The sequence below is a fragment of the Oryctolagus cuniculus genome, chromosome 3, assembly GCF_051225735.1.
Source record: "Oryctolagus cuniculus isolate XC-2025 breed Fujian yellow rabbit chromosome 3, ASM5122573v1, whole genome shotgun sequence".
NCBI classification, from domain to species: domain Eukaryota; kingdom Metazoa; phylum Chordata; class Mammalia; order Lagomorpha; family Leporidae; genus Oryctolagus; species Oryctolagus cuniculus.
Window position 1 is genome coordinate 4,222,505 of NC_142869.1, and position 24,938 is coordinate 4,247,442.

Genomic DNA, 24,938 nt, shown 5'->3' on the forward strand with positions numbered 1-24,938 from the left:
GCCATCCACTGTTTGCTAAAAGGCTCAAAAATACACCAGCACGGCGGACCAGGGAAATGACAGACAGACCTAAGATGGATGCAGGCAAATGCGGTGCTAACGGAACAAGGGAACACACCTAAGATATGGGGGAGGCAGAAACGGCAGATCACAACTGGCGATGCCTGAATATCTAAGCTAAAGAAACACACAACATTTCCAAGAAAAATGGACGAGGAGAGGACAAATGAGGAACAGGGCACAGCAAATGCCCTAGACAGGAGGACGCACAGGCTGGAAAGGCCGCAAGTAGACTTTGAAGCCAGGAACCCTGAGGTAGACACAGTTGAGCCCAACAACTGGTTTTCTTTCTAAAATATTAATAGAGTTTGATGAATATGGGCGCAGGCACACGGATGAGGTCTCACTGGCTTCCTGGTTTAAGGAGCAGGTGCCACCAGGGAGAGGGGCAGCCTGGGAGCTTCCTGCCTCGCCCCGTCTGCCCCGAGCGCATCCTGCTTCAGGTATCGCCTCTCTCTCAAGAAAAATGGACTTGGCTATCGCGACGGAAGCTGTTTTCCTAGTTCCAGAGATAATTATCTTTTACAACAATCTCCATAAAAAAGACATTCTCTCCCCCCAAAGTGCGGAAATTATTCCCGTCCCCCTGGCTCCGCTGACAACGCGCCGGCAGCAGTGGCCCCTCGCGTGCAGCGACAGTGACACACGGGCTGAATTACCCAACGTATTGTGATGCAATTAGGAAAAAGGATGAGATGACAAAACAGATTTCCACCTGGCCTTCAGCGGGGCTCCACGCAGGAAGCCGCGGTGAGCCCCCCACCCCCACCCCCCGTCCGTTATTATTAGCTAACTGCACCGGCCCCTGGACTCTGCCTTCCCTGTAAGCCAGCTCCTCTGGGGGACGCTCCACCTCTTCCCATATTATAGCAGCATCGGCCACTTAAGGGATGCACTGCATGTTGAATTCAAGGGCCCAAATCAAAGGGAGAAGTGATGTACAACTGTACATGATCATCACAGAATTCCTGATAATTCTTTTGCGACGACCACGGTTACTGAAGTGTTAACTGTGGACCGGAGGAAAACCTCCCCCCACTTCTAATACAAAATTAAGTTTATCAATTGCCATTGTAATTACTCAGAGCAGCACAGGTAATTAAAAGGGGTCTGAATCTAATTTTATTTACATTTAGAATACCTGAGGTCGTCTCCGATCAGGATCTCCCGTTTGTGACTAATAAGGCTCAAGTGTTAATTAGAAATTAGCAGAGAACACGATTCTGACCGCGGTCTGCGGCGGCAAGTCCCAGGGTCCCCGCCTGTGCCGTTCCTGTGGATACCTGGAAAGCCCCAAGGACTTCTGGTCGCCTGTGAACTCCGCAGAGTTTCATTTTCTAAAACAACGCGACGCACTTCTGCGTGTTCAGTGAGCTTCACCTCGCCCCACCCCGAGTCGGCACACAGCGGAGTTCCCAACGCCGCTCCTGCGACTCTCCTCTACAATCCGGCGATGCCACTTCTTAACAACAAGCACACCCGCAGACCGGGCGCGCCTGCTGCCACTTCACCCAGGGCTCGGATTCCAACAGGACACTGCCTCTACGCCGCCCATCTATCCGTGTCACTCTCTGGGGCACTTCAAGTACATGGCAGCCCCTCACGCGGCAGCACGCATAATTAACTGCAGCTCATTAGCTGCTTAGCGTCCTCTCTTTGGAGATTCAACGTACATACTGCGGGCTCAGAAGCCTCGATGCACCGCTCCATCAGCGCTGACAAACGCTGCGGAGACACAACCCGTGGACACCCACCCAGCCGATCCCCGGCCCGCGTCCCAGCAACTCTGCAGGAGTTCTTTGCCCGTGGAGGAGCCTCGGGTGGAGGGAACTGTCCGGTGCGTGGGTCTCCTCCAGTACGGCACGACGCTCTGCAGACACCGTGGTGACCACCCGCACTGGCTGGCGACATAGGTCGAGAGCACAGGGCTCCTCCTCCTCTCGGCCAACTCAGCCGTCCCTCACCCGCTCCCCAAGGGGACTCCTGGGCAGGCAGTGCTTGCCCGCCACAGGCCGGTGACGGCCTAATTACCGTAACCTCTCCGGTCCTCCAAAGACAAGGAAGGGAAGATGGTGCTCATGTACTTGACACCCCATGCCTACTTCTAGACGTGTTTGCCCTGCAGTACCAAGTGCTAGCTGCGGATGACAGATTAGAGCAGTGTTTCCGAGCAGGGGCCTGAGACCCTTTCTTCTTCACCCAAATGTCCTGTCTGAATCTACCGAAGAAAACAGCCTAGGGGCTGGCGCTGTGGGGTAGCGGGTAAAACCGTTGCCTGCAGCACTGGCATCCCATATGGGCGCCGGTTCAAATCCCAGCTGCTCCACTTCTGATCCAGCTCTCTGCTATGGCCTGGGAAAGCAGTGAAAGATGGCCCAGGTCCTTGGGCCTCTGCACCCACATGGGAGACCTGGAGGAAGCTCCTGGCTCCTGACTTCAGATTGGCGCAGTTCCAGTCATCGTGGCTCTCTGGGGAGTGAACCAACAGATGCAAGACCTTTCTCTCTCTCTCCTTCTCTGCTTCTCTGTAACTCTGCCTTTCAAATGAATAAATAAACCTTAAAAAAAAAATAGCCCTCACTGGGGCCAGCGTCGTGGCACCGGCGTGTCCCCGCTGCTCCACTTCCAAGCCAGCTCCCTGTTAACAGCCTGGGGAAAGCAGCAGATGGCCCAAGTGTTCCAGTCCCTGTGGGGAAACGGAGGAAGCTCCTGGCTCCTGGCTTTGGCCTGGCCCAGCCCTGGCCATTGTAGCCATCTGAGGAGTGAACCTGTGGATGGAAGACCTCTCTCTCTCCGTCTCTTTCAAATCAATAAATATGTAAATCTTTAAAAAAAATGGCCCTAACTAACAAAAAGCTACGGACTATTGTCCTTGCAGACATTAATGTTGTTTAAAAAAATCCATGATGAACAGCTTGAAAACCTTCTCTGCACTCAGACTAGATCCTCACACCGTGACGCACACGTGTGCACACCCACACGCACGCACACAGATATGCACACACATCCCGCAGGTCGCAAGATTTCATCTGCATCTTAATAGTTTGAGACATTAAAACCTAAAGTAAATAAATCACATGATTTACTGCTCTTACAGCAAAGACGGCTCTCTCGTGGGCACCATCTCATTGCTGTGGGCCGCACGGCTATTATCATAAAGACCCTTCTCAAATCTGTTTTATTTATCTGAAAGGCACAAAGAAAGAGGGAAAGAGACAAAGATTTGCCATGTACTGGTTCACTCTCCAAATGGCTCTAACAGCGCCAGGGCGAGGCCAGCCCAGAGCCAGGAGACGGAATTCAATCCAGGTCTCCCCCGTGGGTAGCACTTGCGCCACGACCAGCTGCTTCCCAGGGTGCACACCGGCAGGGGTGGGGCCAGGACTTGAACCCAAGTGCGCTGATGGGGGATGCAGCGCCTCCAGCTGCAGCTTCCCCGCTGTGCCACACACCCACCTCTCAGGAACACTCCAAGAGACAGGCGACACCCGACTGCAGAACATCATTAGGGTCACCCGAATGTCGCACACTGAACATGCAGCCTGCAGTGCTGTTCCTCCAACACCACCACAGGGTGACAGGGAGGGAGGGAGGGAGGGAGGGAAGGAGGGAGAGAGGGAGGGTAGGAGGGAGAGAGGGAGGGAAGGAGGAGGGAGGAAAGGAAGGGGGGAGGGAGGGAAGGAAGGGGGGAGGGAGAGAGGGAGAGAGGGAGGGTAGGAGGGAAAGAGGGAGGGAGGGAGGGAAGGAGGGAGGGAGAGAGGGAAGAAAGGAAGGAGGGAGGGAGAGGGGAGGGAGAGAGGGAAGAAAGGAAGGAGGGAGGGAGAGAGGAGGGAGAGAGGGAGGAAAGGAAGGAGGGAGGGAGGGAGAGAGGGAGGGAGAGAGGGAGGAAAGGAAGGAGGGAGGGAGGGAGGGAGGCAGGCAGGCAGAGAGGGAGGGAAGCACTAGCAGACCGTGACTTGCATCAGGTTCCGGCAGGGGACACTGCTACCCTCACAGGGGCCCTTCCAACAGCATCTGCACTGCACAAGCTTCCCGGAGAAGCTCCGGGGAGTTCATTTCCGGGGAAGAAAGCCCAATGTGCGTGGACAAGAGCTCAAAGTCACATCAGTCAAGAACCAATCCTGAGCTCCTGGCTCGGGACCTAAGAGGAAGCCCCCACTTCCTGCAGACACTCGGGCTGTGCCTGTGGACCGGAAGCACGAGGCCGAGGCAAACCTCGCCGGGCAGGTGCGGCATGGCAAAGGAGTTCTAGAAAACCCGGCACTGGCTTCCTTCCTCCGAAAAACCGTGCCAACGAGAGAAGATGATGAACACATTGCTTTTGCTTTTTACAACAGATCTCTCCTTGGATGGGAAAAATAATCTTGGCAAGAACATACGAGGCAGTTTCAAAAAGTACACGGAATTAAAACTTCGGGACCAATTTGGGGGGCCGGCGTCGTGGTGTAGCAGGTAAAGCTGCTCCTGCGACAGTGGCATCCCATATGGGCGCCGGTTCCAGTCCCCGCTGGTGCGCCTGGGAAAGCAGCAGGAGATGGCCCGCTCCTGGCTTCGGGCCAGCCCTGCTCCAGCTGTTGGGGCCATTTGGGGAGTGAATCAGAGGATGGAAGGAGTGTCTCTCTCTCTCTCAACTCTGCCTTCCAAATAAATAAATAAATATCTTTAAAAAAAAAAAAAAAAGGCTTGGAGGCATATTTTTGAAACCACACGCAGTTTTTCCATAATATGCATTAGCATGAATGTTTTAAAGATCTCTTGCAAACACTGCGCCGTAGCTACTGTTCTCCTTCAAGGATTTTAAAGCTCAACCTTAGGAACGCACGATGGAAGACTATGCAGACACAGCAAAGATGAGGTCTCCACATCCGCTGTACGGACAGGTTCGGAGGTCACCCTTGCACCAAAGAAGCCAGACACAGACAGCGGACCACACAGGACCTGACTTGTAACAGGGACTAAGAAAGGTGACCTCGTGGGAGGCCTGGTCTGGGCCTGCCCTGCGGGAGGGACAGCCGGGGGCAAGCCCGCTAGCCTCCCAACAGAGCAAGGAGAGCAGGCCACTCGGGTACCGCTCAGGCCACCCCCTTTCAGCGTCCACTGGGTCAAAGCAGGCGGCGCTGGACAAGAGGAGGGAGCTCCAAAGAGCAGAACTGAGTTTGTTTTGGTGCAATTTTTAAGCCCACGCACACGCGGGTGTTCAAGAAGTCCATGGGAAACACGATGCATGGATTTCCAAGTTCTGCACACCAAAGTATGCTTAGCTTTTAAATACTTATTTATTTATCTGAAAGACAGCAACAGAGAGAGAGAGAGAGAGAACGAGAGAGAGAAAGAATGAGAGAGAGAAAGAGAGCGCCATCTTTCATCTGCCGGTTCTATCCCCAAAGGGTCGTAACGGCCAGGGCTGGGCCAGGCTGCAACCAGGACGGTCTTCCACACAGGTGGCTGGGGCCCAGCGCTCAGGTAACTTCCTGTTAGTGTCCCAGGCACCTCAGCAGGGAGCTGGGTTGGAAGCGGAGCAGCTGGGATTTGATCCGGTGTTCATACGGGATGCCGGTGCCCCAGTCAGTGGTTCAACCAGCTGTGCCGCAACATGGGCCCCTAAGCTTTAGCTTTTAATTCCATTTCCATGGACTGCCTGAGGGCCCCTCTTACATAGCTTCATAAAGCTCTGAGGTGCCCGAGAGACACACACAGGACGGGCAGGTGCCCGGTGAAAAGCATCTGCAGCCGGGACGCCGGCCGAGGGCCCAGCAAAGGTGCAGCTCTGCCCGGTGCCTCTGCGGCCGTCACCAGCGCTCCGCCGTCTAAGGCGCTGTAACTCGCCACAGCGAGGGCATCAGACAGCGTCTATGATAAATCTCACCAAACATGGAAGGCCCCTTTGCACTTTAATCATTTGCTAACGGTTACAATAAGATTGTATTAAAAATTGAAACTGCCCTACTTAAGCAATTTACCTTCCCACGGCCATTTCCAGGGAATGAATCCAAGCGATATGAATGTCGCACCCCGGGTCAGATTTATAGCACCAAAGAATAGTCCTCCTGATGGAGCGCTGATGAGTGAAGTCTAATGACTTTAGTTTTATTACTTTTTAAGCACTTAATGGGAAAATTCAGACATTTTCACAAGCCTGGGCTTCACCAAGAATGGTGCATATACAAAAAAAAGGAAAAAAAAGACAGGTGGGGAAAGGCGTGGGAGTTTAGAGGGAGCTGGGTCGGACGCCGTCGGCAGGGACACGCAGGCGATGGCTGGGGTCTCGGGCTTGCCTGCGCCGTTACTAGTTTGCGTTTCCCCTTCTAACGTCTTAAATAATAGTCCAGAGAATATTTAGTAGAGAGCAGCCGTGGAGCGAGTTTTATTACTACATGTGTAAAATTTTAAAACCATTTAGAAACCCCACAGTATTTAATTTTTTCCCCACACTTATAAACCACCCACCACGGGGAAGTTACAACGCAAACTCCTCAATTATCTCCGCACAATCCCCGGCGCCCCGGGCGGGGGGACTGCTCCTGCCCCAAGGCCACGGTCAGTGGGAGGACCTGGCTGCCTATGGGAAGACGCTGCCCTAAAACTTCCGGCTCCGAGGCCTTTTTTTCCCACCTAACTTAAGCCCACGGCTGTGATCTCTCAAATTTCAATTAATGCCCGGACAGTAATCCTATCAATCACTGGAAGCTGTAAATTTCTCCTCTTTCTCATTAGCCACAGCTTAAATATAAACACACCTTGCGCAGGACTGTAAATTACTCAGCCCAGCAACTCCAGCCGCGTCAGAAGGGGCAGGGAAGACGGGAGCACCCCGAGGAGCGCCTGCTGCACGGAGGCTGATTTATGCGGCTGGAGAAAACCACCCCCCACCAGAATCCCACCGACAGCGATCTCTTTGAGCTGCCTTATTTGACTTAAAACTGGTAATGACCTGTCTTTATTAGTGCTACTAAGTTTTATGTGCAAAATCCAATTTTCTGCAGAAATAAATTTTTTGCTGCATCTGCCAATAATATCTTCTGCAGTTACCTGTAGCTATTACTTTAAAAAAAAAATAAAAAAAACCCTGAAATTCCTCAACATATTTCTAAGAGCTTTCTTAAAAAAAAAAAAAGGCAAGCAAACTGTTTTCTTCTTGGAATAAAATTGGACACAACCGTATCAAGGGATGGCAGAAGCCGGTGGGGGGGGGGCGGCCCCCTCTGGGGATGTTACCTGCTATTCCTAATCATCTCTTAGACGAACGCCCTGGTGCCGTTTATCACCCCGCGCTTCCCAGGAACTGCTTTATGGAGCTCCCTCCGAGGAGACCGGGCTGCTATGCCTTTTCTCCGAGCACCGAGTTGACAGCGTGGCTTTCGAGGCCCCGCGAGCAGGCAGCGCCCGGCAGACCAGGCTGCAGCTGTCGGCTTCCAGCTTCTATCACCTCCGCTTTACGCCTGATTTAATGAATTGTATCTTTCCAATTAAAGCGGATGTGGCACGTTAACTTGCTGCCACCTCCTGTCCACAAAGCATACAGATTACTCATCAGCCCACCTGAAGGCAGCCGCGGCCGGACTCCAGGGCTGGACCCAGGCGGCTCTGGCCGGGGCGGCGCTGCCACCTAGCGGCCTTGCTGGACCTGCGCGGCTCTTCTTGGGAGCAGCCCGGGCTTGGGCCCAGAGCATTTGTGTTCCAGGGCAGCTGTGGGTGCTCCCCAGGCTCCAGGGAACAGGCTGTCAGGAGAAATGCCTACTGCATACAGTGGGAACGGGAAAGGACGCTAAGCACAAGTGGGTTTCAGAGAACGACCCCGAGAGGCAGAGGCAAAGAACAAGGCCAAGGCGTTGACAAACAAAGGAAACAGGGGCCGGGAGTGCCAACATCCCAGATGTCCTGGCGGCTCCACTTCCCACCCAGCTCCCTACTACAATGTGGCTGGGAAGGCAGCGCAAGATGGCCCAAGTGTTTGGGCCCCTGCCACCCATGTGGGCAACCCGGAGGGAGTTCCCGGCTCCTGGCTTTGGCTTGGCCCAGCCCTGGCCGTCGTCATGTGGGGAGTGAACCCGTGGATGGAAGATCTCGGTCTCTGCCTCCCTGTCTCTCCACCTTTCAAATCAATCAGTAATTTTTTTTACAGATTTATTTATTTCAAAGTCAGAGTTACACAGAGAGAGAGAGGAGAGGTAGAGAGAGAGAGGTCTTCCATCTGCTGGTTCACTGCCCAATTGGCTGCAATGGCCAGAGCTGTGCCAATCCGAAGCCAGGAGCCAGGTGCTCTTCCTGGTCTCCCACGCAGGTGCAGGGGCCAAGGACTTGGGCCATCCTCCACTGCTTTCCCAGGCCACAGCAGAGAGCTGGATCGGAAGTAGAGCAGCAGGGACTTAAACCAGCGACCATATGGGATGTCAGCACTGCAGGCGGAGGATTAACCCGCTATGTCACAGCACTGGCTCCAATAAATAATTAAAAAAAAAAATAAAAAGAACAAAAGTAAACAGTTAAGTCTGGTGGTACGTGAATTACATCTCAGCGAAAATGTCATTCAAACAAAATCTACCAAAGTACCTGCAGGGACTCTGCTGTGCAAGCCCTCCAGGTTCTCTCTCTCCCTCTCTCTCTCCCCCTCTCCCTCCTCCTCCCCTCTCCCCCTCTCCCTCCCTCTTCCCCTCTCCTCCCCCTCTCCCTCCCCCTCCCTTCTCCCTCCCCTCCCTCTCTCTCCCCCCTGCCTCCCTCACTCTCTCCCCCCTCTCTCCCCCTCCCTCCTTCTCCCCTCCCCCCCTCCCCCTCTCCCCCCTCTCAGGTTGCCAAGGTGCTGCCCCGTATCTGGACTTCTGCCAGTTATTTCCAGTCACCCTTGGGATGGGCGTGGAGGCCGCAGCCAGAGTGTCTCCTTTCCCAGCTCAGGCTCTGCCAATTTATGACCTGTGGCGTCTTGGGCAAGTGACCTGCTCTCCTGTGACTCAGTTTCCCTATGGAGGACTAGGTCGGCCAGCTGATCAGCACGCAGCACAGAGGACGTGCCAGCCTCATGCAGAGACCGCCACCTGCCCCGGGCCTGGCGGGGACAAAGACGGGGATGATGATGCGGCACTAATGCAGGGGTCACTGTCTCTGGAGTGCAGGCGTGGTCCCCGCACCGGCGTCACACGGGCCTCGGCAGGTGCACTGCCAACACCCACTCCAGTTCAGGTCCTGGAGCAGCACAGCAGTCAGGCTGAGAGGCAAGGAGTAAAGGGCAGGCAGGGGAGGAGAGACCCCCTGCCAGGTGCTGGGGCTGGGACGTCCAGGGGAGCAGGAGTCTGGGAGAGACGGAGGAGCATGGAGCAGCAAGGCCGCCGCCCTGGACTCGCAGCAGAGGTGGCAGAGCCAGGCGACTGCCGTTCTGCACCCCCTCCCCCGGCACGGTGGGCGGAGCTGGGCCCCCGCAGGTCTGTACCCGTGCACGGCCCAACCTCCTGCTCAGAAGCGGCTTCCGGGTCAGCAGAGGGCAGGGAGAGGCCTAGGCTGAGAAAGGGCTTGGAGGGGGGGACGGCCTGCAAAGGGGGCTCTGAGCTGATGCCAGCACCAGGTGGACGCACGGGACGTCACTCAGCGGAGTGTGCCTCCCACACCGAGGGCAAGCGCGGAGGTGACGTGTGACCAGAGCTCCAGGTCCAGGAAAAGAGGCAGGGCCAGGAGGGAGGCGGGCGCCCTCGAGGGAAGGGGCTCTCAGCTCCCGGCCGGCACGGCGCCCACGCGGGGGCTCTCAGCTCCCGCTCTCCCTCCACAGCTGCCAGTGAGTCCCGGACTCCCGTCAGGGTGGCAAATGCCGAGTTCAGAGGTCATGAATCTGCACTCCATCCGCCCTCAGCTGAGGAAGCCTTGGACGAGAGGGGTCACTTCACAGCCAAGAACAAGCTAGGAGGGACGAAGCTTCTGAGCACCAGGGACCAATCTGAGCAAGTCACAGGCAGGCGGGAAGCCCGAGCGGGAGACTGAGAGCCACGCCACCCGTGTGAGAAACACCCGGCCCAGACTTGCGAGCAGCCAGCGGGGAGCGGGAGAGGGGCCGACGGGCAGGGCAGGACCTCGGGCACAGGACGCCGGCACACTTTCTCCTCCCCTCACCATCTGACGGCCTCCAGCCCCCTCCTCCCTATCCTCTTCATCATCAAACCACGGGTAGAGACCCCACCACACGCCAGATGCTGTGACCCAAACCTCGAAACGGCTCCACTTGCAGCCCTGTTGGGTCTTAGCAGGAGGGTTCCAGGCATTCAGAACAAAACACAACACAGTCTCCCAGGATGAATGATGTCCTCTGTCTACACCCGGCTGTATGATGTCCCGTGTCTTCACTCGGCATGAAACTGGGAAAGCGTTACAGGAAGCCTTCAGTGAGAGTGGTGGCTGCACACAGGCAAACGCAGGCACGGGGACCCCAAACGCTAACAGGAACTGTGCACAATCGTCACGTCACCTTCTCACCGCCAACACCCGACCCACGGCCTCCGGGGAAAGCTGCCACAAACTCCAAGAAAGGGCTTTCCGGTATTTCCTCTCTCTCCAGCACGGTACCGACTCTCACGTGCGCACTAACTCCACGTACCCAGGATTTTAGGCAAAACAAAGGTTCTTTCACCCACCGGGCTCCAGAGGCCTATCGCCACTAACTCTGGAGTATAACCAAAGCCAATGCATCACAGTTAGCGCCACGGTCGGCATGGCACAGGGTGGCGCAGCCGAGCACCCACCTGCTGGCCCACAGAAGACCGGGGCTGCGGATGGTGGAGGCCGGTTCTAGGCAGTTTCCACGGCAACGCTCCCTGCTCGGCGATGAGGCCGCGACGGTGTCACTGCTCAGCTTGTTTCAATGGAAGGGAGGCCGTCACACCCACCACTTAGGAGCACAGCTCTCGGTCTACCCCTACGAAATCCTACCTTTGCCAGCCTGAAAAGGGTCAGTCATGGCGGCACCCGACACAGCCCGAGTCAGCACAAATCTCTCACGGAGGGCGGCCTACCCTGCAAGGGCCCGGGGCTGACCAGTGTGCAGTGCAGCCTGCGACAGATACAGTTTCTTTTTACAAAAAAAAATAAAATCAGGCCAGTGCTGTGGCTCATTAGCCTAATCCTGCGCCTGCGGCGCCAGCACTCCGGGTTCTAGTCCCGGTCGGGGCCCCGAATTCTGTCCTGGTTGCCCCTCTTCCAGGCCAGCTCTCTGCTGTGGCCCGGGAGTGCAGTGGAGGATGGCCCAACTGCTTGGGCCCTGCACCCCATGGGAGACCAGGAGGAAGCTCCTGGCTCCTGGCTTCGGATCGGCGCTGTGTGCCGGCCGTCGCGGCCATTTGGGGGTGAACCAATGGAAGGAAGACCTTTCCCTCTGTCTCTCTCTCTCTCTAACTCTGCTTGTCAAAAAAAAAACAAAAAACAAAACAAAAAAAAAACCTTTATTTATTTATGAGAGAGCAAGCGAGCAAGCTCCCATTCACTAGTTCACTCCCCAAATGCCCACCAGAGTTGACTGGGCCAGGCTAAAATCAGGATCCAGAAGCCATCACCACTGCCCCATAGCACGTCCATTAGCAGGAAGCTGGAGTCAGGAGCTGGAGCCTGGACTTGAACCTGGGCACTGGGATACAGGTGGGGCACAGGCATCTTAACCACCAGGAGGAATCACGTGGCTTCACGGCATATCACCGGCTGCCTCTCACCCGCGGTGGTGGACCTGTGGGCTCTGGCTCCTCCCACCCAGGCCCTGCCTCTTCCTCCAGCCCCACAGTGGCCGGCGGACTGGAGACCCTGCGACGTCCTTGGATCTGGACAGTCCCCAGCCCGTCAGTGTGACTGAGCTGACTGAATCCAGCTTTGGCACGCAGCAGTCGGACATAAGGAACCGACAACTGCTGTCTGCCTGCCCAGTTGGTTTCTGCGGAAGATTCTGATTGGAGAAGACAAGACAAGCGGCACAGATGGCTCGGATGGGAACAGCCCTCTCTGGGAGGGGAAAAAGCCACCTCGTGCGTGACTGTCTGTGAGGTCTTCAGGAGACACTTGGTATATTTTAGCTGCAAGAAGGAAAACAAGGAGCAGGCCATGCATCAGAAAGTGAAGTGCGTGTCCCAGGAGAACAAGCCCAGGCGGCTCCAGGAAGCTCACTCGGGGCAGGGGCAGGGGCAGGGGCGGGGCCAGGGCTGGGGGGGTGAACCCCTCACTCCTCCCAACAGCTACAGCAACATCTCCCCCTCTTCCTTCTCTCTAAACCAAACGTTTTAGAGAATGGGGGGAGGGGGTGCCAATACATTTTTTTAGAAGTTTTTTTTATTATTATTTTGAAGGAGTTACAGAGGGATAGAGAGGGAGACAGCGATCCTCCATCCCCTGGTTCACTCCCCGGATGGCTGCAGAGGCCAGAGTGGGCCAGGCTGAAGCCAGGAGCTTCTTCCAGGTCTCCCACGAGTAGCAGGGGCCCAACCACTTGGGCCATCCTCTGTCAATTTCCCAGTCCATAGCAGGGAGCTGATCAGAAGTGGAGCAGCCAGGATGTGACAGGCACCAATGGGATGCAGGAATGGCAGGTGGCAGCTTTACCCGTTACATCACTACACCAGCCCCACACCAGCATTTTAATGGGTGAGGCAGTGGCATCATTTAGAGGGATCAGAATTTACAGTGAGCTAAGCTGCTTGCGAAACACAGAAGGAAAAGCTCAGCTACAAGGAACTTCCTGCTGTGTCCTACGTCCCGATGGACCTGGATGCTCATCTCGGCAGCTTTGCTGGAAAGGCCCAGAAGGGCTCCATGACCTCCCCAAGGGCAGAGGGCACCAGCTCCCCGCTCTGGGAGGCACCTGGCCCCATCTCCAGGCCAATCCCAGGCGCACCTGCACTGACCAGGTGAGGCTTGGGATCACAAACTCTCTGCCCTTGCTGTGTCCCAGCTGCCTCCCTGGGCCTCCCACGGCTCCTGGAATAGGAGCAGGTGGTAGATGGTCCTCTGCTATTACAGACATTAACAGGAGGAGGTAACAGAGGGCCGGCTCTCCACCGCTCAGCAGGGTGAACTGACAAGGGAGCTGCTGAGGCATCCGGCCCGAGGCCTCTCTGGTCCAGCCCCGGGCCACGTTGCGGCAGTGCTAATGAGTGCCATCAGACGGGGACTCGATGGCTACTCGACTCTGGAGCCCGTCGGGGAGCAGCTGTCTACGCAGTGAGAAAGCTCACGGAGAGAAAGTGGGGCTTCCCGGCACAAGCTGTCGTCGGCAGCGTTAGAAGGAACGTCTGGGCCTGGGGACCTTCCGTCCACTTCAACTCTTCTGCAAATCCAGTCGTTAAAGAATTCCACTTGAGGGGCTCACTTGGCTAATCCGCCACCTGTGGTGCCACCATCCCATATGGGCACCGGGTTCTAGTCCCGGTTGGGGCGCCAGATTCTGTCCCGGTTGCCCCCTTCCAGGCCAGCTCTCTGCTGTGGCCAGGGAGTGCAGTGGAGGATGGCCCAAGTGCTTGGGCCCTGCACCCCATGGGAGACCAGGAGAAGCACCTGGCTCCTGGCTTCAGATCAGCGCGGTGCGCCGGCCGCAATGGCCATTAGGGGAGTGAACCAACAGAAGGAAGACCTTTCTCTCTGTCTCTCTCTTACTGTCTATAACTCTGTCAAATAAAACAAAAATTCACTTGAGTTGTTTGTTTCTGAAAACACTTGAGCCTGTTTGACTTCCACAGCAATTACTGTGAGACCAAGTGGAAGGGCTGGTGGTAAAGTGGAACGTACAAGGCCAGACTGGGAAAATGGCCTCGCCCCGACTTATGGCCAAGCATGGTCTAACGGCCGACGGGACACCGTCCTGGACTCCCTGGACGCCAGCGTTGGTTCTGCGGCATTGGAAAGTAGTGGCTGGAGGCAGACACTGGGCTGGGAGGCTGCCGGTGCCCATCCTCACCGGGCAGCACCAGGAGGGCCTGACCTTAAATACTCCGATTGCTACTGGGGGCCACAGACTGAAGTTCAGAACCCCGGGGAGGGCTGCCGACGGACACACACAACACGGAGCAAACACGTGGAGGCCTGGCCAGTGCAGGCCAAGGGGCTGGCACCATCTCTCACGGCTACTCAGCAGAAGCACCCAGCGCAGTTTCTTGCTCGTAAATATAGCTCTTGCACAGATGAAAAGCATGTGGGTTCTGTTTGAGATCCCTGGGTCTCAGGAAACTCCATCATGGAGCTGAGCAAGGAGAAACGCATGCAGGAGAGGGAGCAGCTGCGCTGGGGTTCAGGGACAGCGGCGTCAGTACACCCTGGGACATCTGCATTCCGTATCGGAGCGCTGGTTGAACCCTGGCTGCTCTGCTTCCGTTGCAACCACCTGCCAATGCTCCTGGGAAGGCAGCAGGTGACGGCCCGAGTGCTTGGGTCCTTGCCACCCACGTGGGAGACCGGGATGGAGCTCCTGGCCCCTGACTTGGGCCTGGCCCAGCCCTGGCCATTACAGCAACTTAGGGAGTAAATCAGTAGACACCAAGATCTCTCTCCCTGTCTCTCCCTCACTGTCATGCTGCATTTCCAACAAATAAATTTTTTTTTTTTTTTTCAAGAAAGAGCAGCCTGCTGTCTCTAGGCTTGGCTGGCAGATGTCAGCTGAGAAAGGAAGTCACCGAATCATAAGAATGTAGGTTTCAGAGAAACCTCAGAAACAGAAAATATTCTCAGGCTTTGAAAATAAGTCATTAAAATGAATATAGGATGGAATCACAATTTTACTCTTAGAGTACCGAAAACTGCCTGATGGACATCTGAAATACAATGTTAACTATTGGGGCCGGCGCCATGGCTCACTTGGTTAATCCTCTGCCTATGGCACCGGCACCCATATGGGCACCGGATTCTAGTCCGGGTTGCTCCTCTTCCAGTCCAGCTCTCTGCTATGGCCTGGGAAAGCAGTGGAGGATGGCCTAGATGCTTGGGCCCCTGCACCCGTGTGGGAGACCAGGAAGAAGCACCTGGCTCCTGGCTTCAGATTGGTGTTGCTCCTGCCGTAGCAGCCATTTGGGGGGTGAACCAACGGAAGGAAGACCTTTCTCTCTCTCTCACACTGTCTATAACTCTACCTGTCAAATAAATTAAAAAAAAAAAATGTTAGCTATTACTAGCAAGTAAGAACATATGTGATTTTGGCGTCTTACTTCTATAAACAGGTTAATCAGAGAAACACGCAAGTATGTTTAAATGCATGTAAATAACGTATGAGATGCATAACTGCCTTTGAAAAGCACACACATGAACCACAGCTTTGAGAAACAAGCACCTAAGAAAGGGCCGGTGTCGTGGCACAGCATCGACACCCGCGTCGGAGGCGGGCAGCTGCTGCTTCCGGCTGCTCCACTTCTGATCCAGCTCCCTGCTGAGGCACCTGGGGAAGCGGTGGAGGACGGCCCCAGGGCTTGGGTCTCTGCACCCACACGGGAGACCTGGCTGGAGCTCCGGGCCCCTAGATCCGGCCTGGCAGTGCCCTGGCTTCTGTGGCCATTTGGGGGGTCATCCGGCACATGCAAGAGCTCTCTGGCTGTCTCCACACCTCTCTCTGTGCCACTCTGCCTTTCAGATAAACCCTTCTTTTTTTTTTTTTTTTTTTTTTTTTAATCTTGGAAAGCAAAGGATGATATTTTAGCTGTCAAGGGTAATCGCTGCTGTCTCCAGTGTGGAACACATTCAAGTACAAACCAAGCTGCCTCCATGCCACTCACTCCAGAGTGACAGGGCTACAGGCAAAACGCGCCACCCCAAGCTCCTGCCTGTGCCTTCCGGTGACTGGCTAAGATGGCGAGAGGCGGCACCTGGCGCAGTCTTCACTCCTGATGGGCCTCCCAGGCGTGCACGGCCGCATGCGGTGACCATGGCATTCAGAGGTGATTACACATCTGCACAACGGGCTTCCTCCGGCCTGTTCTCACCACAAGCACAGCAAGACCTGGAGCCCCGAGCTGGCTGCACTTCTTTAATACCCACCTGGGAGGGAAGGGCAGGAGGCCCAGGCGTGGGCTCTGCCCTCTTGCCCAGCTCTGACGTCCCCAAGTGCTCAGTGCAAGCAGCTTTCTGGTGGGGGACGGTGTGAAGCTGTGGTGAGGGCCAGAGAGGTGGGCGGGCCATGCATGCAGCCCAGGGGCTGCTCTGCTTCTCCTGGGTTCAAAGAACCGTCCCAGCTCCATGCATGCAGGCGACAGGGCTGCCCCACCCACCCCACCCACCCCAAAAGCCCAGAGCACCGTTCCTGGCAGGGCTGTGCTAGGCACGGGCACACCGTCACCGGTGCCTGGGTCCTGGGCCTGCGATGACACAACGGTGACACAACGGTACACCTGGAGCCCAGAGAAGGAACCAGGGAAGCAGGACGTGCAGGTGAGGACCTAGCACTCCCAGCTTCTGCCCGACTGCTGCTCACATTCCCCCGCGTCCCCAGGACAGGTGCTGAGGTCCCCAGCAGGGCACACGGATACGGGCGATGCTCGTCAAACTCTCCCCTGCACCAGGCTTTTCTTCCTCCGTGAGAAACAGATCACGGAATTCCAACAGAAAAGGGGGCTGGAGCCAGCCGCTCTGTCTGCTCCGTCTGAAAGGGGATGGGCCCGGGGTGGGACCCCTCCCCCAGCTGGGACCCGCGGGCTCCGCACGACGCTGCCCCCCGTCCAGGTTCCTGGGGCGTGTGTTCAGCCCAGCCTCACCTCTGCGGACTCAGCTCAGGCCCCGCGTGCAGGTGAACATGGCCAGGACCCACTGAACTCGAGCCTGGGCCCCCTTGCAGGCGCGACTTTTGGGGGCAGCACAGCACTCTTTTCGGGCACCAGCTGACCACCACAGAGGCGCCCTCCTTGGGGGGAAACCACCAGCTCCGGCCCAACTTCCCTCCCATGGAATCTGCCACGTTTTCCCGAACCCAAGGACCGAAAGCTTCGGGACTCTAAAACACATTCGCTTCTTTCTAACTTCCGGACACTTGATTCCGAAGTACTCCAACCAAACCAAGCCAACCTGGCTCTGAAGGACACTCGCTTGTGTTCCCCCTTCGAGGCACCAGAGTGTCATCAGTCTCATTTTACAAGCAGTTTCTGATCTGAGACGCTAGAGTTTCTGCAATTCTAATGAGCATACGTGGGAAAGGTAAAACAATAAATAAAAAGGACAGTGGCAGGGAGAACCCCTCTGTCTTACAGGGAAAAACAAAGGCGGGGGGGGACTTCAGGACACCGGAGGACTCTACCCAGGTTGGATCTGATCCCCCGCCATGCCTCTCTCTACCCACTGCTGAATTCTCTGCAAGGCCACCACGCCTGCTGACGGTGCTGGGCCTGAGAGAAGGACCAGCCACGTCCCCCCAAAACAGTGCTCCCTCGGGAGCAGCTGCCTGACTCTGTCACCTGTCTCTCTCTCTCCACACTGCAGAGGGAAGTGCACAGCCCCAGTGAACACGCAGGGCAGGGTCCAGGCAGGACGGGGCCCCCAAGCTCACCCACCTGCACAGCCTCCCGCCCTGCCTGGCTGATCCCTGGCGCCCAGGATTCAAGGATGCAGACGTAAGAGCCAGATGCCTGGGCGGCTGCTCCAGCCGGCAGCCCTCCTGGTGGGGTCCAGCATGGGAACAGGGGACCGAGTGAGAGACCCGTTCCTCACACTCCTTCAGGAAACAGCCTTTGCCAAATTTTCTGAGTCTTACGCAAAGTTACAATGCGGGGGTACAAATGAAGACAGGATCTGGACTCCTCCGCCCACAGAACGCGAGAGTTCCCGTTTGGAATTCTGTTTCCCTCCTCATCCTGGCGAACGAAGCTTTGTTACTGCTGCATTCTCTTGGTGCTGATCCAGTACTTCTCACACTTCATGGACTGTATCTTATTACTGCCCGTCTAAATGGTCTCTTAAACCAGGGTGTTAGTTTCATTATGTCTGTATTCTCCATGGGGACAGCAAAAAAAAAAAAAAGGCAAATAGGAACAATCCTCATGCGTGCTTTGAGTGCCCCCTAGTGGCAGCTTGCTGAATTTCCTGAGCATTGCCGCCTGTACCTGATCTGGCCACAGAGCCCGTGTCCACCTGTGTGCAGGAGCGCTCATGAGGGAACTTCTCAGAAAGAATCTATATATCGATGTCGGCATTGCATTTAACCCAAGAACCTTCTGCGTTAAAATGGTTTACATTTCGGCTGGCACCGCGGCTCACTTGGCTAATCCTCCGCCTGCGGCACCAGTACCCCAGGTTCTAGTCCCGGCTGGGGTGCCGGATTCTGTCCTGGCTGCTCCTCTTCCGGGCCAGCTCTCTGCTGTGGCCTGGGAGTGCAGTGGAGGATGGCCCAAGTGCTTGGGCCCTGCACCCCATGGGAGACCAGGAGAAGCACCTGGCTCCTGGCTTTGGATCGGCGCAGCACGCCGGCCGTAGCGGCCATTTGGGGGTGAACCAATGGAAGGAAGACCTTTCTCTCTGTCTCTCTCACTGTCTAACTCTGCCTGTAAAAAGAAATGGTTTACATTTTATCAGAAATAACTGTTAACTCCAAGGAGCTAAGTTTTAGTTCACTACCAGCTTTTAAAATGTAACCAGTCGGGAGGACGGCCCAGGGGCTGCCCTGGTGTTCCTGGGTTGAAAGGACGGTCCCGCCAGTTCAAGTCCTGGCTGCTCTGCTCCCTACCCAGCTCCCCGCTAATGCACCTGGGAAAGCAGCAGAAGACGGCCCACGTGCTTGGGCCCCTGCCGGCCATGAGGGGAACCCAGATGAAGCTCCTGGCTCCTGGCTTCAGCCTGGCCCAGCCCTGGCTGTTGTGGCCACTGGGGGAGTGAACCAGTGAAGGCAGGACCTCTCTCTGTCTATCCCCCTCCTCCCCACCGCCTTGGTAACTGGCTTTCAAGTAAATAAATAAATCTTTTAAATATATATAAAATGTAATTGGTGGCTTTCAGGACAAGATTTATAAAACAGTCATGGTAGTGTGCAGCCCCAAGATGCAGATCCAACTTCCAGGGCCTGCGTGGGTGGTAAGCACACCGCGGGCAGAGAACCCGCCTGCCCACCTGCCCACCTGCCTGCTGCTCCTGTTACACGGGGCCTCGGGTCCTTCCATGCCCGAAAGCCTGCCATCCGTGCAGGCTCGGCCTGGGCTTTTCACTGAAGAATGACATCTGGAGCAGGGATGGGAGCATTTCCTACCAGCCAGCTGTCTGCACTGAAGTGAGTTCTTACAGTCCAGCTGCAACATGAAACACAAGGAGTGTGCTGGAACTAAAGTTCACCGTGCATCTCGGCTGCACGTGGAGCACAGCTGGCCACGGACACTTCCCAGCCCCTCCAGGGGAGCGGACACGGCGGTGAAAGCTGCGGAGCCCCGGTGCAGGGCCAGGGGTGCAGCCGGGGGCCCAGCACGAGGACAACACGACAGGAAGCCGGCCACCCCGGAGGGCGCTCTGCTGGGGTTGTTTTCTTCTAGAGGGGACGGTTGCTTGTCACGGCCCGAGCATCCCTAACCTTGTCAGGGCCCGAGCATCCCTAACCCAGAAAGCAAAGCCTGAAGCGTTCCGAGTCCCCACACAACACCCCGAGTGAAGGGCCACGCCACACCCTTCTCTTCACCAGCGGGAGGTCGCAGCTGTCACAGCCACGCGCTGGCGTGGTAGTCCAGGAAAGCCAGAGCCTCTGGGCAGCACGCAGACGGGCCCCTGCTCTCGCCAGTTCAGTGACCCCGAGCCTGGCTGGTGTAGTTACCAGATACACCACAGGAAGCAGCTGCAGGCCGCGGGAGCGAGGAGACACACAGGAATTCACGTTGGATGTGGGGCCTATCCTCAAGACTGCTCATTAGCTATGCGCACAGACCCCAACATCTGACAAAAACTGCAGTCCCAAACACTTCCGTCGCAGACATTTCAGACAAGGGCTTCTCCTGGGGGCTGCAGGGGCAGGTCCGGGTTCCCCCAGCATGGGGGCATGGGAGGGACACGACTGCGACGGAGAAGTCAACACACAACGCAGCCACCACAGAGCTCCCAGACACACACGCGCCACTGGTGGGGAGGGCCCACACGAGCCACGCACGCAGGAAGCTGCGGAAACTAGGGGTTCAGCCACGACTTGTCACCTACAGACTTCGCAGAGGCTGGCGTTCCCAGTGCAGAATAGCAGGCTAGGTTTTCACCTTCACCCACAGGGCTAAACCCCGGCCTGGGTGACATCCTGGGCCCTGTTCAGGACGACACGGAGCAGCGGGCGCACACCCGGGGCCCTCCTCTGGGGCTTGGATTTGTGCGTGGTGAGGAAGATGGAGGTGGGGGCTTCTTAAGCCCTCCAGGGGACAAACACCATGCTCCCCTCAGATGGTTCTGCGCCAGGTATTCGTCTCTAAGGGGACACAGAGCCGCCTTCCAGCCAGTGGGAAGAATTCAATGCACGCCACTTCTGACATCTGAGCTCCTGGCCTCAGCCAGACCCCGGGACCAGAGCTCCGTGCCGTTGGCCCTCGGGGAGCCGAAGCCGCACACGGGCACTGCCTCAGAGCAAAACGGATGCTGGCGGTGGGGGAACTCACTGCCATCTGAAGGGAACACCTACTGAGAACATCTGTAGACACAAGGCTTTTACAACGAAGTTCCCAGCGTGGTCTGGTGTGGCAGAAAGAAGGCTGCTGGCAGAGACTGGATAGGACCTGAACCCCGGCAAGGCTGCCAGAAGAGACCCGGGTCAGACCTGAACCCCGGAGAGGCTGCTGGAGGAGACCCAGGTCAGAGACCTGAACCCCAGCAAGGCTGCCGGCACAAACCAGGATCAGACCTGAGCCCCGGAGAGGCTGCCGCCACAGACCCGGATCAGACCTGAGCCCTGGAGAGGCAGCCAGAAGAGACCTGGGTCAGACCTGAACCCCGGCGAGGCTGCTGGCAGAGACCCAGATCAGATCTGGACCTCGGAGAGGCTGGCAGAGACCTGGATTGAGACCTGAACCCCAGAAAAGCTGCTGCACACCACCTGTTGGACGCCCTCAGCTTCACGAGCCACCGCCTGCGACCTTGATCCTGCAGGTGCAGCCCAAGGAACCGACCGAGGGCAGCAAGCGAGCCTCCGGCGAAGAGGGCCGTGCTGAAGCCTGATCCTGAAAGAGAAGTAAACCGGGCAATCCCCAGTGTCCGACACGCAGCTGGGCCCCAGCGCTGTTCTGTCCACTCAGTGGGACGCAAGGCCGATACCAGTAAACACGGACAGGAAGGGGTAGGTCGGGAAACATCACAATACTGGGAAATCCATTTTTCTCGCACACACACACCCCCAGGCCGTAAAGTCACCGCTGCCGGATGGCACTTTAATGGGTGTCCCCCCATGTCCCCCCTCCTTTAAAGGTCAACCCCCTCTTTTTGCAAACTTCCTCCAAAATCTGACCTACTCGTCAGTTTCCACAACATAGTTCCTCCTGGATAAACAAACCTGCAGTCCTCTCTCCCAGGTTCCTCTGCCCGCACCTGGGCGAGTGATGGCGCTGTCAGGGCAGTGCTCTCCTCGGCACAACTCGGAGTCTGCACGTGGCACCGAGCAGAAACCAAGCCAGACGCCAAAGCCCCGGTCTGCTCCAAGACGGTGCCTCCTGGTGCTAGGCCTGGCCGGCTCATCCCGTGAGTGCAGGTGAGAGGCGGGGGTACACAGTGAGTGCCAGGTGAGAGATCGGGGTACATGGTGAGTGCCAGGTGAGAGACCGGGGTACACGGTGAGTGCCAGGTGAGAGACACAGGGTACACGGTGAGTGCCGGGTGAGAGACAGGGTACACGGTGAGTGCCAGGTGAGAGACACAGGGTACACGGTGAGTGCCGGGTGAGAGGCGGGGGTACACAGTGAGTGCTAGGTGAGAGACCGGGGTACACGGTGAGTGCCAGGTGAGAGACACAGGGTACACGGTGAGTGCCGGGTGAGACACAGGGTACACGGTGAGTGCCAGGTGAGAGGCGGGGATACACAGTGAGTGCTAGGTGAGAGACCAGGGTACACGGTGAGTGCCAGGTGAGAGACACAGGGTACACAGTGAGTGCCGGGTGAGAGACCGGGGTACACGGTGAGTGCCAGGTGAGAGACACAGGGTACACAGTGAGTGCCAGGTGAGAGGCGGGGGTACACAGTGAGTGCTAGGTGAGAGACCGGGGTACACGGTGAGTGCCAGGTGAGAGACACAGGGTACACGGTGAGTGCCGGGTGAGACACAGGGTACACGGTGAGTGCCAGGTGAGAGACCGGGGTACACAGTGAGTGCTAGGTGAGAGACCGGGGTACATGGTGAGTGCCAGGTGAGAGACACAGGGTACACGGTGAGTGCCGGGTGAGACACAGGGTACACGGTGAGTGCCAGGTGAGGGACACAGGGTACACGGTGAGTGCCGGGTGAGACACAGGGTACACAGTGAGTGCCAGGTGAGAGACCGGGGTACACAGTGAGTGAGTGCCAGGTCAGAGGCGGGGGTACACAGTGAGTGCCGGGTGAGAGACCGGGGTACACAGTGAGTGTCGGGTGAGAGACACAGGGTACACAGTGAGTGCCGGGTGAGAGACCGGGGTATACAGTGAGTGCCGGGTGAGAGACACAGGGTACACGGTGAGTGCCGGGTGAGAGACACAGGGTACACGGTGAGTGCCGGGTGAGAGACCGGGGTATACAGTGAGTGCCGGGTGAGAGACCGGGGTACACAGTGAGTGTCGGGTGAGAGACACAGGGTACACGGTGAGTGCCGGGTGAGACACAGGGTACACAGTGAGTGCCAGGTGAGAGACCAGGGTACACGGGTGAGTGCCGGGTGAGAGACACAGGGGACACGGTGAGTGCTGGGTGAGAGACACAGGGTACACGGTGAGTGCCGGGTGAGAGACCGGGGTATACAGTGGGTGCCGGGTGAGAGACCGGGGTACACAGTGAGTGTCGGGTGAGAGACACAGGGTACACGGTGGGTGCCGGGTGAGAGACAGGGTACACGGTAAGTGCCGGGTGAGGGACACAGGGGACACGGTGAGTGCCGGGTGAGGGACACAGGGTACACGGTGAGTGCCGGGTGAGAGACAGGGTACACGGTGCGTGCCGAGTGAGGGACACAGGGGACACGGTGGGTGCCGGGTGAGACACAGGGTACACGGTGAGTGCCGGGTGAGAGACACAGGGGACACGGTGAGTGCCGGGTGAGGGACACAGGGGACATGGTGAGTGCCAGGTGAGAGACACAGGGTACACGGTGAGTGCCAGGTGAGAGGCGGGGGTACACAGTGAGTGCCGGGTGAGAGACCGGGGTGCACAGGCGCCTGCGATGTGAGAGAGATGGGGCCCATGGGTGCAGCAGCTCCTCGGAGTCACAGGACCTCAGCACCGACAGCGCGGCTCTGAGGATGGCGCTGCTTCAATTCCGTGACCTGCACCTGCCGCTAGCCTAGCAGTAGGCTCAGTGAACGACAGATTCTCGAGACACGGCTCTGCGCGTGTTCTATGAAGGGAAAACAATGCTGTAACCTGGAGGCCTCTCAGATCACCAGGAAGCGTCAGCTGGGGGGCGCAGCTACCTCCGCCTCTCCGAGGTTACTCTTCTGATCGGAGACCTCTGAGGAGGCCTAAATAGGTCAAAAAGTACATCAGCACTTAATCATCTTAAAAACATTAGAGAGAGCAGAATGCCGTGGCATTATGAGCAGATCATGAACAAAAATAAAAGCCATTTGTATGCATTAATGATACATCACGCTAATTCAAGCTGGCTAAAGCCATTACAGAGGAATCCTGGGGCAAAACACAGCCCTGATGCCGCAGCGCAGAAAAGTATTAAAATAACCATTTTCTATGTCATTGATAAAATTAATTCTACACGCTGGAGATGAGTCTTCACATGGAAATCAAAACAGAACATTTACCAAGAGTGTGTTTAATGAGCTGGCTTTGGCGGCGTGAGAGTTAACTCGGCTTTTGCCGTGCACATTATTCTGATTTCTGGACACACCGCACGTTTCCAACAAGTGCAGCGCGAAAAATTCCAGACTCTGGAAAAGATCCAAGCTGCTGTTTACACCCTAAAATTTCCCCAACACGGCAAAATAAAAGCTAACCGTCTCTGGCTGTTACAGGAACATCAACCTTCATGAAGGATTTTTTTTTTTTTTTTTTTTTTTGAGAGACAGAGAGACTCAGGCAGGGGAGGAGTTGGAAAGATGAGGGGAGAAAGAGGGAGAGACCAATCTCCCATCTGCTGGTTCACTCCCCAAGTGCCTGCAATGGCCAGAGCCGGGCTGGGTGGATGTCAGAAGCCAGGAACTCAATCCAGGTCTCGACTGCTCGAGCCCTCCCCTGCTGTCTTCCAGGGTCTGCTCCCACAGGAAGCAGACATGGGAGGCAGAGCTGGGACTAGGGCCCGGTGCTGTGTGTGAGACGCAGGCACCCTAGGCAGCGTCGTACTCACTGCAGCAAATGCCCATCCCACTGAAGACTTAGAGATGACTTCTCCCTGGCCCCGGGGCTGTGGCTCAGTGGGTTAATGCTCTGGCCTGAAGCGTCAGCATCCTATATGGGTGCTGGTTCTAGTCCCAGCTGCTCCTCTTCCGATCCAGCTCTCTGCTATGGCCTGGGAAAACAGTAGAAGATGGCCCAAGTCCTTGGGCCCCTGCACTCACATGGGAGACCTGGAGGAAGCTCCTGGCTCCTGGCTTTGGATTGGTGCAGCTCCGGCCGTTGCGGCCATCTGGGGAGTGGACCATCGGATGGAAGGCCTCTCTTTCTGTCTCTGTAGCTCTTTCAAATAAATTAAATATTTTTTTTTTAAAAAGATGACTTCTTCCTATTATTTTTGGGATGATCAATTCCGTCAGAGTTCCTTCTAAAATCTGTATGAGAAACGAGGGAAGAATTCACAAGCCTCATTGCAGACTCCGCAC

General features: G+C 56.5%; 1 protein-coding gene across 22 annotated transcripts in view; it reads right to left on the reverse strand.

The window, feature by feature from the left end:
- AGAP1 (ArfGAP with GTPase domain, ankyrin repeat and PH domain 1) overlaps nt 1–24,938 on the reverse strand; it is a 514,165-nt gene that overhangs the window by 278,703 nt on the left and 210,524 nt on the right. The window lies entirely within an intron of this gene.